Source organism: Bos javanicus, chromosome 9 (genome assembly GCF_032452875.1).
Source record: "Bos javanicus breed banteng chromosome 9, ARS-OSU_banteng_1.0, whole genome shotgun sequence".
Taxonomy (NCBI): Eukaryota; Metazoa; Chordata; class Mammalia; order Artiodactyla; family Bovidae; genus Bos; species Bos javanicus.
The window spans coordinates 252,734-270,470 of NC_083876.1; the positions used below are offsets into that span (position 1 = coordinate 252,734).

Below are 17,737 nucleotides of genomic sequence, written 5' to 3' on the forward strand. Positions count from 1 at the left end.
CATGAAATTAAAAGACGCTTACTCCTTGGAAGGAAAGTTATGACCAACCTAGATAGCATAGTGAAAAGCAGAGACATTAGTGTGCCAACAAAGGTCTGGCTAGTCAAGGCTATGGTTTCCTGTGATCATGTATGGATGTGAGAGTTGGACTTTGAAGAAGGCTGAGCGCCGAAGAATTGATGCTTTTGAACTGTGGTGTTGGAGAAGACTCTTGAGAGTGCCTTGGACTGCAAGACGAGCCAATCAGTCCATTCTGAAGGAGATCAGCCCTGGGATTTCTTTGGAAGGAATGATGCTAAATCTGAAACTCCAGTACTTTGCCCACCTCATGTAAAGAGTTGACTCATTGGAAAAGACTCTGATGCTGGAAGGGATTGGGGGCAGGAGGAGAAGGGGATGACACAGAATGAGATGGCTGGATGGCATCACCAACTCGATGGACATTAGTTTGGGTGAACTCCGGGAGTTGGTGATGGACAGGGAGGCCTGACGTGCTGCAATTCATGGGGTGGCAAAGAGCTGGACAAGACTGAGCGACTGAACTGAACTGATATGTGGTTTCTTTTCTTTCTTTTTTCTTTTTTTTTTTTTTTGTTAGTGGGTTTTTTTTTTTAATTTTTTTATATTTTATTTTGTTTTGCAACTTTACAATATTTATTGGTTGCCATATATCAAAATGAATCCACCACAGGTATACATGTGTTCTCCATCCTGAACCCTCCTCCCTCCTCCCTCCCCATACCCTACCTCTGGGTCATCCCAGTGCACCAGCCCCAAGCATCCAGTATCGTGCATCGAACCTGGACTGGTGACTCATTTCATATATGATATTATATATGTTTCAATGCCATTCTCCCAAATCATCCCACCCTCTCCCTCTCCCACAGAGTCCAAAAGACTGTTGTATACATCAGTGATTTCTAAAAAAAAAAAAAATATTACACAGATGGACTTATTTACAAAACAGAAAAAGACTCACAGACACAGAAAACAAACTTATGGTAATCAAAAGGAAAAGGGGAGGGGAGGGATAAATTGGGAGTTTGGGATTAACAGATACAGACTACCAAATATAAAATAGATAAACAACAATGATCTATTGTATAGCACAGGAATCTATACTCAATATCTTGTAATAACCTATAGTGAAAAGTAATCTGAGATGGAAAATATACATACATATGAACACACATATATATGAACTGAATCACATGACTATATACCAAAACCAATACAACATTGTAAATAAACTATAGTTTAATAAGATAAGCAAGCAAACACTTCATTGTCAATATTAATCATTAACTAGGGAATTATGATTTAACTCCTTCACTTTTGCACTGTGATCTCCTCCCTTCTCAGCTTCTCAAGAGCATCAGCCACATTTCTCTCTTCAGTTGGATCATTAATAGCACATATAATATCAAGAAAGAGCAGTGAGATTCTTCTTAATTTAGTGAGTGACTTTACTAGTTCTTGCATTCAGGTTATTATCTATCTTTCATTATTTTTGGCTAAGACATTTTACAACTCAAAATAGAGATGTTGATTCACACAAAATAATATCAATGTCAACAATGTCTGGCCATAGACATTCAAATTGTGTCAGGTGAAATGCAAGTAATGATAGCCTTTTGGATACTTGACTAGTTTTGCATCAACTTATAAATTCATTTTAGCACCCCTTACTGATGATAAATATGTGGTGAACTGTTGCCTGAACTGATGGTAACATCTTATTGGTTTCTACATTAAATATTAATAATAAAATAGAATCTTTGACATGTGTCCATTCATCATTCACATAAAATTTCAATAATATTCTCTTTTAAAATGTATCCTTTGACAAATGGTAAACTTTAAAGAAACTATATAAATAGATCCATTCATAGATACCCACTGACAGTTTTAAAAAATTCAATGATACATGAAAAGATCTTAGAAGCTTTCAGACAAGCAATCAAGATTAAGTAAATTTTTTAAAAGATGAATTTAGTAGTACAATTTCAACTTTTCAACAAATATAAATACTACATTTGCAGGTAAAGATAGATGAGAAAATACGATTGTCTTATGGAATTACATAAAGTAAAATTCAAGAGGCAACTAAGGAATAAATATCTGTATAACATAAGAATGTCCAATATTTATGCTTGACTAAAACTTCTATAGATTAAAACTTTTATAGATTAAAAGGAAATGACCCACAACTTCCTATTCATTTATTTAAAATATACTATTTGAAATTATATATTTGCTTATTTTCTTGTTTATTTCATTGTCTGTCTCTTTTCTTAGTCTCCAGCCTCACTGAGGACAAAGGCTGTTTTGTTCACCACTAAATACATTCTCGAGGGCTTCCCTGGTGGCTCTATGGTAAAGAACCCACCTGCCAATGCAAGAGATGTGAGTTTGATCCCAGGGTCAAGAAGTTCCCCTGGAGAAGAAACATATTGCAGAAACCCACTACAATATTCTTGCTGGAAAATTCCATGGACAGAGGAGTTTGGCAGGCTACATTCTGTGGGTTTGCAAAAGAGTGCGACATAACTTAGCGACTAAACAACAACAGATGCATTCTCCATAGAGAAACTTTGTCCAAGTCAGACCTTTTAGAATTAGGAGATAGTAAATATTTTTATATGAATGAATTTATGAGGCCATTTTATTTTTGTTATAGTTCTTTTTAAAAATATATTTTCTGAAATATCAGTTCAGTTCAGTCTCTCAGTCGTGTGCAACTCTTTCGACCCCATGAATCGCAGCACACCAGGCCTCCCTGTCCATCACCAACTCCCGGAGTTCACTCAGACTCAAGTCCATCGAGTCAGTGATGCCATCCAGCCATCTCATTCTCTGTCGTCCCCTTCTCCTCCTGCCCCCAATCCCTCCCAGCATCAGAGTATTTTCAAATGAGTCAGCTCTTTGCATGAGGTGGCCAAAGTGCTGAAGTTTCAGCTTCAGCATCATTCCCTCCAAAGAAATCCCAGGGCTGATCTCCTTCAGAATGGACTGGTTGGATCTCCAGTCCAAGGGCCTCTCAAGAGTCTTCTCCAACACCACAGTTCAAAAGCATCAATTCTTCCGTGCTCAGCCTTCTTCACAGTCCAGATCTCACATCCATGCATGACCACAGGAAAAACCATAATCTTGACTAGACAAACCTTTGTTGGCAAAGTAATGTCTCTGCTTTTGAATATGCTATCTAGGTTGGTCATAACTTTCCTTCCCAGGAGCAAGCGTCTTTTAGTTTCATGGCTGCAGTCACCATCTGCAGTGATTCTGGAGCCCAAAAAAATAAAGTCTGACACTGTTTCCACTGTTTCCCTATCCATTTCCCATGAAGTGATGGGACCGGATGCCATGATCTTCGTTTTCTCAATCTTGAGCTTTAAGCGAACATTTTCACTCTCCACTTTCACTTTCAAGAGGCTTTTGAGTTCCTCTTCACTTTCTGCCATAAGGGTGGTGTCATCGGCATATCTGAGGTTACTGATATTTCTCCCAGCAATCTTGATTTCAGCTTGTGTTTCTTCCAGTCCAGCATTTCTCATTATGTACTCTGCATAGAAGTTAAATAAGTAGGGTGACAATATACAGCCTTGATGTACTCCTTTTCCTATTTGGAACCAGTCTGTTGTTCCATGTCCAGTTTTAACCGTTGCTTCCAGACCCACATACAGATTTCTCAAGAGGCAGGTCAGGTGGTCTGATATTCCCATCTTTTTCAGAATTTTCCACAGTTTATTGTGATCCACACAGTCAAAGGCTTTGGCATAGTCAATAAAGCAGAAATAGATGTTTTTCTGGAACTCTCTTGCTTTTTCTATGATCCAGCGGATGTTGGCAATTTGATCTCTGGTTCCTCTGCCTTTTCTAAAACCAGCTTGAACATCAGGAAGTTCACGGTTCACGTATTGCTGAAGCCTGGCTTGGAGAATTTTGAGTATTACTTTACTAGCATGTGAGATGAGTGCAATTGTGCGGTAGTTTGAGCATTCCTTGGCATTGACTTTCTTTGGGATCAGAATGAAAACTGACCTTTTCCAGTCCTGTGGCCACTGCTGAGTTTTCCAAATTTGCTGGCATATTGAGTGCAGCACTTTCACGGCATCATCTTTCAGGATTTGAAATAGCTCAACTGGAATTCCATCACCTCCACTAGCTTTTTTCATAGTGATGCTTTCTAAGACCCACTTGACTTCACATTCCAGGATGTCTGGCTCTAGGTCAGTGATCACACCATCGTAATTATCTGGGTCATGAAAATCTTTTTCGTACAGTTCTTCTGTGTATTCTTGCCGCCTCTCCTCAATATCTTCTGCTTCTGTTAGGTCCATACCATTTTTGTCCTTTATCGAGCCCATCTTTGCATGAAATATTCCCTTGGTACCTCTAATTTTCTTGAAGAGATCTCTAGTCTTTCCCATTCTGTTGTTTTCCTCTATTTCTTTGCATTGATGGCTGAAGAAGGCTTTCTTATCTCTTCTTGCTATTCTTTGAAACTCTACATTCAGATGCTTATATTTTTCTTTTTCTTCTTTGCTTTTCACTTCTCTTCTTTTCACAGCTATTTGTAAGGCTTCCCCAGACAGACCTTTGGCTTTTCTGCATTTCTTTTTCATGGGGATGGTCTTGATCCCTGGCTCTTGTACAATGTCACAAACCTCATTCCATAGTTCATCAGGCACTCTATCTATCACATCTAGGCTCTTAAATCTATTTCTCACTTCCACTGTATAATCATAAGGGATTTGCTTTAGTTCATACCTAATGGTCTAGTGATTTTCCCTCCTTTCTTCAATTTAAGTCTGAATTTGGTGATAAGGAGTTCTTGATCTAAGCCACAGTCAGCTCCTGGTCTTGTTTTTTTGACTGTATAGAGCTTCTCCATCTTTGGCTGCAAAGAACATAATCAATCTGATTTCGGTGTTGACCATCTGGTGATGTCCATGTGTAGCGTCTTCTCTAAATATACATATGGAAAATTCAATCAGAAAAAAAACATATCTTTTTACAAAGGAGTTTGCCTTACAAAGATAAATTGAGAAATTGTCTGCACATCTGCAAGAGATGTGCAGATGCCCCATGGGGGCATGTGAGCTTCCAAGAAAAAAAAAAAAAAAAAAAGCATCGGAGTCTTTTCCAGGCATCAGCCAGAAATTATAATGCCCTAACAAGCTTTTTTTTTTTTTTTTTTCGCCCCAGGAAAAATTAAGTCTTAAATCCTGGGTATACTCTCTGAACTTTTAATTCTAGCTGTAGGGTTCTCAGTATTTCCCATGTCAACTCACTTCAGTCTCCCTCAGCTAACTGATTCTTCCTTGTCCTGACAAATGAACATTATATACTCCATGTCCATAGTCATTATATACTCCATTTCCTCATAGTCTCCGTGTCCCATGTCTGATCTCAGTGCTTTGGATGTTGAGGCAATCAATTCAGTTCAGTAGCTCAGTCGTGTCCGACTCTTTGTGACCTCATGAATCGCAGCACGCCAGGCCTCCCTGTCCATCACCATCTCCTGGGGTTCACTCAAACACAAGTCCATCGAATTGCTGATGCCATCCAGCCATCTCATCCTCTGTCGTCCCCTTTTCCTCCTGCCCCCAATCCCTCCCAGCATCAGAGTCTTTTCCAATGAGTCAACTCTTCACATGAGGTGGCCAAAGTACTGGAGTTTCAGCTTTAGCAGCATTCCTTCCAAAGAAATCCCAGGGCTGATCTCCTTCAGAATGGACTGGTTGGATCTCCAGTCCAAGGGCTTCTCAAGAGTCTTCTCCAACACCATAGTTCAAAAGCATCAATTCTTTGGCACTTAGCTTTCTTCACAGTCCAACTCTCACATCCATACATGACTACTGGAAAACCCATAGCCTTGGCTAGACGGACCTTTGTTGGCAAAGTAATGTCTGTGCTTTTCAATATGCTATCTCAGTTGGTCATAACTTTCCTTCAAAGGAGTAAATGTCTTTTAAATTCATGGAGGGAAATATAATTAAGAACTTTGGCATATTTATTTATTAGTTAGAAATTGAGAAATTGAAGCTATGATTTACATCTTTGCAAAGTATACTGATGGGAAATTTCTATATTTTTAGAGATATTGAGACCTTTTCTATATTACACATTTTGTCAGAATTCTCCTTAAATGCCAATTTAACATAAAGCAGAATATATCATGTATATATATATATATATATATATATACACATATATATGTATATATGTCACTTTTCTATAGAGACAAAGGTAAAATATCAGAGAGACACATATTTGTTTTTTATAAATGGAAAACCTGCATGCTAAAAAAAATCTCAAAATTAGTTAAATTTACCAAATATATCTGTAACAGTGGAACTCACAAGCTCTCTTATAAGATTTTATGCAATTAGAGATGGATTCCTGCACAGAAATTCTAATTTTTAAAATTCTGACTTTATCTTAGGTGTGAAGCTTCATCTTATAAGGAATCTGTCTGATGAGTTAAGCAGCTGGTAAGTTAAACCCAGTTCCTAATTATAATAGTGATTTTCCTTAAAATGAATATTTGAACCATTCTGATTGTATTTATGATCTAAACCTTCTAACCAACCTTTGGAAAATTTCAGAAACTTTAAAATGCTATTTTTACTATTTGGGAAAACCTGGCTTCAGCTATCATGAATTGTGATTTGTATATGAGCTCTTAAAGTTATCAGTGCCATGTCTCTCAGCAGCTATCAAAATATTGCTAGATTTATTTGTCTTTTCATATTTCATAAATTTAATCATATTATTAGCTCTTTGGATTCCATTATGGAAAAATGTTTAATATGAAGAAGAATGCACTGGCCTAGCAGATAAGTGGACAATATTGCAGTGAAGGAACTGAAGATATATTTTAAAAAATTAAAATCAAAACACCAGTATACTTCTAAGATTATGTAGAAGCAAAAATATATGATGAAATTTTCAAAAAAGCTATTTGAATGGATAGTATTTAAGTGGTAGGTTTCTTTTTCCTAAGTTTAGTTGAGATGAAGAAAAATTATCAAAGGGGAACATAAATATCTGTCTAATTTGGATACGGTTAATTAATTCAAAAGAAAGAAAACAAAAGTATTAACTGGCTTAAATAAGCAATATATTTATCTTCAGAAATGTGGAAAGTCAGCTCAACCCAGACTAAAGAGAACGGTTTGACTTAATGATAGGATGTTTCCCCACAGTGAGCAACCCCAGCCTTCAGGTAAGAAAAAGCAGATTGTTTAAGGCAGGGAAACTCTGCTATGTCTTATCCATATTTACCCCATGTTACAATATTACATATTTTAAATAAGCTATTCAAAATATAGAGTAAGAATAATACAGTGTACTCATTGATAGGACAAATATAATATCAATGAAAATGAATATTTGCTAAATGTTTTATCTTAATATATACCAGTTTCTATCCTAAGCTGTTATATAAGTGAACTCATCATATCTTTACAGCAGATTTCAGAGTTAATTACAGTATTATTCATTTTATAGATGAAGAAGCTGAGGTTATATATTTTATCTGTGATTATGCTCCAAGTGAATTTTGGAGCCAGTATCTCATTCTATGTAGGTCCAGAACTCATAACCTTAATTACCAGAATCTATTACCACTCAAATAGTGTGAGGACCTTCTATATTTATAACACTATAGGGGTTCCAAGAGGAAGGAGGGGAAACTAACATGTTTTTTAGCATCAAGTTCTGTATATGTAAGCTTATTTACATTCCACAGTAATCCTGTAAATTAGGCACTGCATGCTTATTTTAAGGAAGAAGGAAAAAGTATTTAAGGAGGTGAAGACTCTTGCATTTGAGTATCAGAGCTGTGTCTGAACACAACTCTATCTCTGAAGTTTCTGATATTAATATTAATAATATTTCCTATCTTGTTCAGGGAAGGATAGTACAAAATACAATTCCTGAGATGGTGTACTTACATTTTCTCTGGGGCCTTGATCTTATAGTTAGTAATCATGTGTGTGTTATTTGCTCAGTTGTATCTGACTCTTTGTGACCCCATGGACAGTAGCCTACCAGACTCCTCTGTCCATGGAATTCACCAGGCAAAAATATTTATTGAAATGTGTAGCCATTCTCTTCTCCAGGAGATCTTCCGAACCCAGGGATTGAACCCTGGTCTCCTTCATGGCAAGCAGATTTTTACCATCGGAGCTATCAGGGAAGCCCTTAGTAATTGTTGAGGATGGCCAATAATTATTAAATATATGGTACTTTCCAGATATTGCTTAAAGAAATTTCATATTTAGAAACTAATTATTCAAAAAATCACCAATAAAGAGATATTATCTTTACCTTGATTTTACAGAGCAGTAAACTGAGGCACAGGAATTGTAATGAAACTGCCACTGTATTTGTTACTTTTTACAGTCTCAATATATCAAGCAGAGAAGGGAAGGCAGAAGAGAGGTAAACAGATGTCTTCCCCAAATTAATGGAGAATCAGAAGTCACACATTATTGGAATCTGGGGAGATCTTCAGAGATTATCTAATCACTTTTATTTTATGAATGGGAGCCTGGGATCCTAGGGAATGAACAATTAAGCAACAAAGTGGGAGGGAAAAACTAGGTATTTTGCCTACTTACATAGTGTATTTACCAGATGATTACCTGAATACAGGTATAACTGCTTCTATTTTAGAGAACTGAGGAGATTCCTTTATATAGTCATGCAGATTGTGTGGGTAAATTCTCTAAGAAATTAAGGGAAGAAGTGCTGCATCTTATTTATTGTATTGTGTTTGGGGGAACTATTTTGGAATTAGAGGAGCCCATTTCTCAGTATATTATTTCCAAACTAGGCAACTATAATTACAGTCTGATAAGATGAAACTCAAATAACTTCTGAATGTTAATTTATTTTGAAAGAGGAAATAATCTTGCAAGAGAAATACAGACAAATAGGAAAAGCAGAGTTGTAGATATATTAACCTAGAGATGTTACAAATAAAGTTTAAGAAATATGAAAGTTTCATGGAGTATTTCACATGAAGGAATTATTTCCTCTTAAAAGTCAAAAGGGCTTCCCTGGTGGCTCAAAGGTTAAAGCATCTGCCTGCAATGCGGGAGACCTGGGTTTGATCCCTGAATTGGGAAGATCCCCTGGAGAAGGAAATGGCAGCCCACTCCAGTATTCTTGCCTGGAGAATCCCATGGATGGAGGAGCCTGGTGGGCTACAGTCCATGGGGTCTCAAAGAGTTGGACACTACTGAGCGACTTAACTAACTTTAACTTGAAAGTCAAAAAGGATTATGAGTCCACTCATAAAAATGATTTGTTCTTCCGTTTTATCATGAATTACATGACTAAAGGATGATTGATTATTTATTGTATTATTCCTTCAAAATTATAGCACATTGTTCACTTTCCAGTTTTTTAATTGATATTTATTTAACATTGACTCTGTGCCAGCACTGCAAAACCCACCCACACACCCTACACCAATTTTGTGATTTCATTAAAAACCACTTAATCAAGCAAATTCTATCAGATCAGATCAGATCAGTGGCTCAGTCATGTCCGACTCTTTGCGACCCCATGAATCGCAGCACGCCAGGCCTCCCTGTCCATCACCAACTCCCGGAGTTCACTCAGACTCACGTCCATCGAGTCAGTGATGCCATCCAGCCATCTCATCCTCTGTCGTCCCCTTCTCCTCTTGCCCCCAATCCCTCCCAGCATCAGAGTCTTTTCCAATGAGTCAACTCTTCCATGAGGTGGCCAAAGTACTGGAGTTTCAGCTTTAGCATCATTCCCTCCAAAGAAATCCCAGGGCTGATCTCCTTCAGAATGGACTGGTTGGATCTCCTTGCAGTCCAAGGGACTCTCAAGAGTCTTCTCCAACACCACAGTGCAAAAGCATCAATTCTTCGGCGCTCAGCCTTCTTCACAGTCCAACTCTCACATCCATACATGACCACTGAAAAAACCATAGCCTTGACTAGACGAACCTTTGTTGGCAAAGTAAAGTCTCTGCTTTTGAATATGCTATCTAGGTTGGTCATAACTTTCCTTCCAAGGAGTAAGCGTCTTTTAATTTCATGGCTGCAGTCACCATCTGTAGTGATTTTAGAGCCCAGAAAAATAAAGTTTGACACTGTTTCCACTGTTTCCCCATCTATTTCCCATAGCTACCTCTATTTTACATCCTAAATTGGCACATTATTTGTCACCCTACTTAACACTATTAAGATTATCTCTTTTTTTTATTCTTTTTTTTAAAATTTTATTCATTTTTATTTTTTAGTTTCTAATTTTATTTTATTTTTAAGCTTTACAATATTGTATTAGTTTTTCCAAATTCTTGACAAATATAATTCCTTGGTTCCTCACAAAATAATTTAAATTATGTAAAAACTGGAACTTTGTCTAATTTATCACTGTATTCTTAGCTCTTAGAAGAATATTAGTACTAGAAATTCAAAAGACTTGTATTAAATGAAAATTATTTCAGTGGGTCTCAAAATAACTTGTCTTTAAAAGGCATTGGTGCCATTTTAAGTAGATATTAGGTTTCCATTTTCTCATCAATGATTCGTTTCATTGCTTTTGTCATTTCAGATAACTTTCTTGAACATCAGATCATGGAAGATAGAAATAATGTTACTGAATTTATTCTCTTAGGACTTTCTACGGACAAGAAAGTCCAGATCTTCTGCTTTTTATTTTTCTTATTCTGTTACCTGGCTATTTGATTGGGGAATTTGATCATCGTGATTTCTATTACATGCAGTCAGCTAATCACCCAGCCCATGTACTTCTTCCTTAACTACCTTGCACTCTCAGATCTCTTCTACACCTCCACTGTGACACCCAAACTTATGACGGACTTACTGATGGAGAAAAAGGCCATTTCCTATAAAAACTGCATGACACAGCTTTTCACTGCCCACTTCTTTGGGGGAGGGATTGAGGTCTTAATCCTCACAAGGATGGCCTATGACCATTATGTGGCCATCTGCAAACCTCTCCACTATGCCATCATCATGAACAGGCAAAGACGTCACTCAATTCTCATAGCATCATGTGCAGAGGGACTTCTTCATTCTCTTTGTCTCTTTCTTCTTGAGATTGTTTTATCTTTCTGTGGCCCCAATGAAATAGATCACTGTTTCTGTGATGTATATCCTTTGTTGAAACTAGCCTGCACTGATACACACAAAATTGGCTTTTTTGTCATTGCCAATTCTGGCTTGATGGGACTGGTGCTCTTTGTGGTTTTGATGGCCTCCTACATTTTGATTTTGTATAATGTGCACACATATTCTGCAGAAAGCTGCCATAAAGCACTTTCCACCTGTAGTTCCCACATCACAGTCATAATCCTCTTTTTCGCACTTGTCATCTTTGTTTACGTTAGACCTGCCACAATGTTACCAGAAGATAAAGTGTTTATGCTCTTCTACACAATTATTGTCCCCATGCTCAACCCACTTATCTACACACTTAGAAACATGGAGATGAAAATTTTCATAAGAAGAGTTTGGTGCAATAAAACGTTCTGGGAAGGGAGGTTAATGACTTGAACGTCATTCACCTTTGATGCCAGTGACTGTCTTCTCATCACTCCCTCTGTTGCTGATTCTCTCCTGCTAATGGGAAAATCAGTCAGGATGTGTTAAGGCCAAGCCTTCAACAACAGCTTGCCTTCAGTGCTTCCTTCTTTATTTTCCTCTCAATGCATTTTCCTTGATTTCACTTTTTGCTAATAATCCCCTTTGTTTAAAAAAAAAAAAAAGAAAAGAAAAGTTTTTACAGAGTAAAAACACACTGAAAAATCTGGAGGGAGAGTGATCCTGCCTGTATTGAAGGCTAAACCTGGGGGAGACCTAGCTCTCAAAATACTTGGCCTCAAGGTATAAAAGGTAATAATATGTTAAAAGGTAAAAGGCAGTTAAAGAATCCGCCTGCTAATGCAGGAGACACAGGTTCGATACTTTGGCCAGGAAGATTCTCTGGAGAAGGAAATGGCTACCCACTCCAATGTTTTTGCCTGGGAAATCCCATGGAGAGAGGAATCTGGTGGGCTACAGCCCATGGGGATGGAAAACAGCTGGACATGATTCAGTGACTAAACAACAACAAAAAGGCAGTTATAGGAAAATAAGAACAATCACATACTGCAAACTCCTTTCAGAACTATATACCTAGCCTCATATCCTACAACTCTAGATTTCTTTTAATCAAGTACCTAGAGATTATTTTGTGTATTTGTGAACTGCTATTATTTCACTTAAGTGAAAATAATATATAGATCTAAATAGAACATAGTGTAAAGTCCAGTCTTATAGTCTACATGGCAAGTCTTATAGTCTGAAAAGCAAGTCACTGTGTGATCTATTTGTCAAGTAACATTGTAAGAATTGTGAAAAATATATGTGTTTATATATATATATACAAACTCATGCTATTTAACTGGGTTTGACATTAAGTATATATGATGAAGGAATAAAAAAACTACAACTGACTTTGCTACAAAAAAGAAGAAAATATAAATCCCTTAGTTCCTCAAAATAGATGATTTATCTCAAAGTAAAAGACTTTCACTTACTGTCTAAATTCAAGTGTAGAATAATCCTAAAATAATATTTGACAAAATATAGATCAGACTTAGTGATGGGAATATATATTTATATATATATATATATATAGTATATATATTTATATATACATATATATATATATTTTGTTGCTGTGCTTAGGTGTATCTGACTTTGTGACCACATGGACTGTAGCCCACCAGGCTTCTCTGTCCATGGGGATTCTCCAGGCACAAATATTGGAGTGGGTTGCCATGTTCTCCTCCAGGGGATCTTCCCAATCCAGGGACTGAAGCCAGGTCTCCCACATTGCAGGCAGACTCTTTACCAACTGAGCCATCAGGGAAGCCCAAGTATACTGGAATGGGTAGCCTATCTCTTCTCCAGGGGATCTTCCTGACCCAGGAATCAACCAGGGGTCTCCTGCTTTGCAGGTGGATTCTTTACCCAGCTGAGCTACCAGGGAATTCTAATGTGTATACATCCATACCTACAGGATTTTCATGATTTTCTAGTGCAAAGTATACATTTTGTTTGAAATACATTTTTAAGATTGCTGCATTTTCTTATGAAAATGTGCATAGTTTTTGATATAAAATGTAACTATTAATAGTATAGGTTTGTATTCTATATAATGAGTTAAACTATATTTAATACTATAGATTTATTTTAGGTAATAGGATATTTCCCAATGTTTCTCTCTCAAATAATGTAATTTTTAGAATTAATAGAACTGATTATGAATTTTAAAGAATCATATTATTAACATGTCATAAAAATTTTGTTAATTATTCTCCACACAGACAGGCCATATTAATATTTGGCTATCTTATGTGTGTGTCTCCTTCAGAATTTTCCACAGTTTATTGTGATCCACACAGTCAAAGGCTTTGGCATAGTCAATAAAGCAGAAATAGATGTTTTTCTGGAATTCTCTTGCTTTTTCGATGATCCAGCAGATGTTGGCAATTTGATCTCTGGTTCCTCTGCCTTTTCTAAAACCAGCTTGAACATCTGGAAGTTCACAGTGCACGTATTGCTGAAGCCTGGCTTGGAGAATTTTGAGGATTACTTTACCAGCAACAAAGGTCCATCTAGTCAAGGCTATGGTTTTTCCAGCAGTCATGTATGGATGTGAGAGTTGGACTATAAAGAAAGCTGAGTACCAAAGAATTGATGCTTTTGAACTGTGGTGTTGGAGAAGACTCTTGAGAGTCCCTTGGACTGAAAGGGGATCTGACCAGTCCATCCTAAAGGAAATCAGTCCTAGGTGTTCATTGGAGGGACTGATGTTGAAGCTGAAACGCCAATACTTTGGCCACCTGATGAGAAGAGTTGACTCATTTGAAATGACCCTGATGCTGGGAAAGGTTGAGGAGAGGAGGAGAAGGGGACAACAGAGATGGCTGGATGGCATCACTGACTCAATGGACATGAGTCAGTGGACTCATGGATGACCTCTGAGAGTTGGTGATGGATAGGGAGGCCTGGTGTGCTGTGGTTCATGGGGTCACAAAGAGTCAGACATGACTGAGGGACTGAACTGAACTGAATATGTATGTGTCTTATTTTTGTACTTACAAGATACTTTGCAAATATTATTTTGCTTAATATTTAAATGTCAAAAAAATGGTGTTTCAGAATTGTAAATAATAGTCCTAAAGAGGCAGAAGTTATCAAAGTAACTGAATGAATATGTTGTAAATGATGTAAATTAACCAAATCTTACTTATTTTCCCAACTGAATTATCTCCTCAAGTGGATCAGATTTGTTTGGAGTTACATTTTCATAAAGATCATCCATTAATCTTCCAAGATAGTTGCAAATATCTGGTAATAACTGATATTTTTCGATATCCCCATCTCTGTGTTTGCTTATAGTGTTTCATAACCTTCCATAGAGACCTCGGCTCTGCCTTTCATGTGTAAATTAAGCATAAACCATAATCCATGAGCTTCAGCCATGAACTACAGAGTTTAATACCAGATATTTTGGGTAAGGAATTTTTAAGAAAGACGCTTACAATATATGCCATTCTTATCTCTCTTGTTAATAAATACAAGTACTAGGAAATAAAGAGGCCAAAACATATTGCTTTATTTCACAGAGACATCATTCATACAAACCTCTCTCTCTCTGGATGAGGTTTAAAATAAGACATTATTCTGCCTGCCTTATTCAGTCTGGATTCATGAGCAGTTCAGGTTGTGGGTTGGTGGTTGCTTTTCGCTAGTAAATCACACTGTATGAGAAAACTCATATATTGATTTTAATTCCTATTACGTGGGGATTTCTTATATTATGTCAAAGGCTCCTAAAACATGATATCATTTATCAAATAATTCTAAGCATTTGAGCATATCAGATCTTATGTAATTTATTCCTCTGTATGGATATTGTTATAGACTGAAAGTTCATACCTTAATTCTTTTTTAAAGTGATATTTTGAGGTGGGCCCTTTGGAAATGACTGGGTAACTTGGATAAGTTTCAAATTTATGTAGTTCTTCCAACCAATGAGATAAAACTTGGCTAATGATCTATGCTTATTGGTCTGTAATCTCCCTGAAGTCAGAGAAGAGTTACTTAATTGTCTTGTGCACTCAGTTTATTGCACAATGTATAGAATACTGATTTTACTCTATAGACTTTGTCAATTACTTTAATTCTTTTTTTAAAATTTTATTTTATTTTTAAACTTTACATAATTGTATTAGTTTTGCCAAATATCAAAATGAATCCATCACAGGTATACATCTATTGAAGTGAAAATTTTTACTGATATACAATGTAGAAAATATACAAATATACAATATAGAAAATATACAATGTAGAAAGAGAATATGATTAAGTCTTTCTACATTGATTATATATATAGGCTTCCCTGGCCTGCAGTTCAGGAGAACCAAATTTGATCCCTGGGTCAGGATGATCCACTGGAGAAAGTAATGGCTACTCACTCCAGTATTCCTGCCTAGAGAATTACATGGACAGAAGAGCCTGGTGAGTCCCGGTCCATGGTGTTACAAAGAGTCGTACACAACTCAGTAACTAACACACACACACACACACACACACACACACGCACACACATGCACACACACACACACACACACACACACACCAGTTTTCTTAAACTATGTCCTTCATTGACATGCTGCTCAAGGTGACCACATTCTCTGGAGCCAATCCAGAATTATGTGTAATTCATTTTTCTTCTTGCTAATGCAAGCATACTTGACCATGGTGAATAAGTGTGATTCTATGTAAGAATATGTCTGAATTGAATTCAGTTAAATTTATTTTCAATATAATTTCAAATATAGGTATATATTGACTTTAGTAGATAATTGTAATAGACCTCATATTAGGTGGCAACCTAAACTTGTCATGACACTTTAGTTGTAAAAGAGTAATTTAAAGAAAAGTATCCTGGCTTTTTATTTTGAGTTTGCAAATGTATTCTGATTCCTTGTATTATTTTCCTTGTTGATAATGGTGTCTGTCTGTGCTTATATTTTCTATTTCATAAGGATATTATGAGATTAAATTTAAATGACTGAAATAAAAGCATTCTAGTATTTCTGAATATACTTGAAGAATAGAATTATTTTCAACCATGTTAATCTAATTCCAGAAATGATTCTAGTATAACCAATTTGAAAAAGTATGGTACCTTTTACCTTGTATGAAGTGCAAATATTATGATAGGGTTTATTGTACATTTAATGTACATGTGAAAGTGATATCTACAAGTTATAATTTGCATGAAAGATAGATCCATTAAAAAACAAAATATAATAATGAAAAATAATTTAAATCTAATAGTTACCCACCTAAATGATTAACATTTACAATAGTTAATATCCAGGCTCCATGTTAAGCTTGTTTGTTATCAAATACCACCATTCGTAAATGATTAATATATTTTGTTCTCATCATAGTGTTTTGTCTTCATGTACATCTAAGAGGTAGATCAAAATTAAAGATGAGTGCTATAAAAGTTATCCCCTGAAGTTCAGTTGTGTGTTGTGTGCTTAGTCAATCAGTCATGTCTGACTCTTTGTGATCACATGGACTGTAGCCTGTCAGGCTCCTCTGTCCATGGGATTCTCCAGGAAAGAACGCTGGACTGGGTTGCCATGCCCTCCTCCACGGGATCTTCCCAATGCAGGGATTGAACCCAGGTCTCGCACAATGAAGAAGGAGGATTGTTTACTTTCTGACCCTCCAGGGAAGCCTTCTGAAATAACTGATTTGTTGAGAAGATTGGCTAATAATGGTGAATACCCTTGGGATCCACTTCAGTGTAGTTCAGTTCAGTCCCTCAGTCGTGTCCGACTCTTTGCAACCCCATGAATCGCAGCACGCAAGGCCTCCCTGTCCATCACCAACTCCCGGAGTTCACTCACACTCACGTCCATCGAGTCAGTGATGCCATCCAGCCATCTCATCCTCTGTTGTCCCCTTCTCCTCCTGCCCCCAATCCCTTCCAGCATCAGAGTCTTTTCCAATGAGTCAACTCTTCTCATGAGGTGGCCAAAGTACTGGAGTTTCAGCTTTAGCATCATTCCTTCCAAAGAAATCCCAGGGTTGATCTCCTTCAGAATGGACTGGTTGGATCTCCTTGCAGTCCAAGGGACTCTCAAGAGTCTTCTCCAACACCACACTTCAAAAGCATCAATTCTTCAGTGCTCAGCCTTCTTCACAGTCCAACTCTCACATCCATACATGACCACTGGAAAAACCATAGCCTTGACTAGACAAACCTTTGTTGGCAAAGTAATGTCTCTGCTTTTGAATATACTATCTAGCTTGGTCATAACTTTCCTTCCCAGGAGCAAGCGTCTTTTAATTTCATGGCTGCAGTCACCATCTGCAGTGATTCTGGAGCCCAAAAAAATAAAGTCTGACACTGTTTCCACTGTTTCCCCATCTATTTCCCAGGAAGTGATGGGACCAGATGCCATAATCTTCGTTTGCTGAATGTTGAGCTCCAAGCCAACCTTTTCACTCTCCTCTTTCACTTTCACCAAGAGGCTTTTTACTTCCTCTTCACTTTCTGCCATAAGGGTGGTGTCATCTGCTATCTGAGGTTATTGATATTTCTCCCAGCAATCTTGATTCCAGCTTGTGCTTCTTCCAGCCCAGCA

General features: G+C 37.0%; 1 pseudogene; it reads left to right on the plus strand.

Moving 5' to 3' along the window:
* The first annotated feature begins 10,628 nt into the window (after positions 1–10,628).
* Positions 10,629–11,570, plus strand: LOC133254399 (olfactory receptor 4P4-like; annotated as a pseudogene).
* The last annotated feature ends 6,167 nt before the right edge of the window (positions 11,571–17,737 follow it).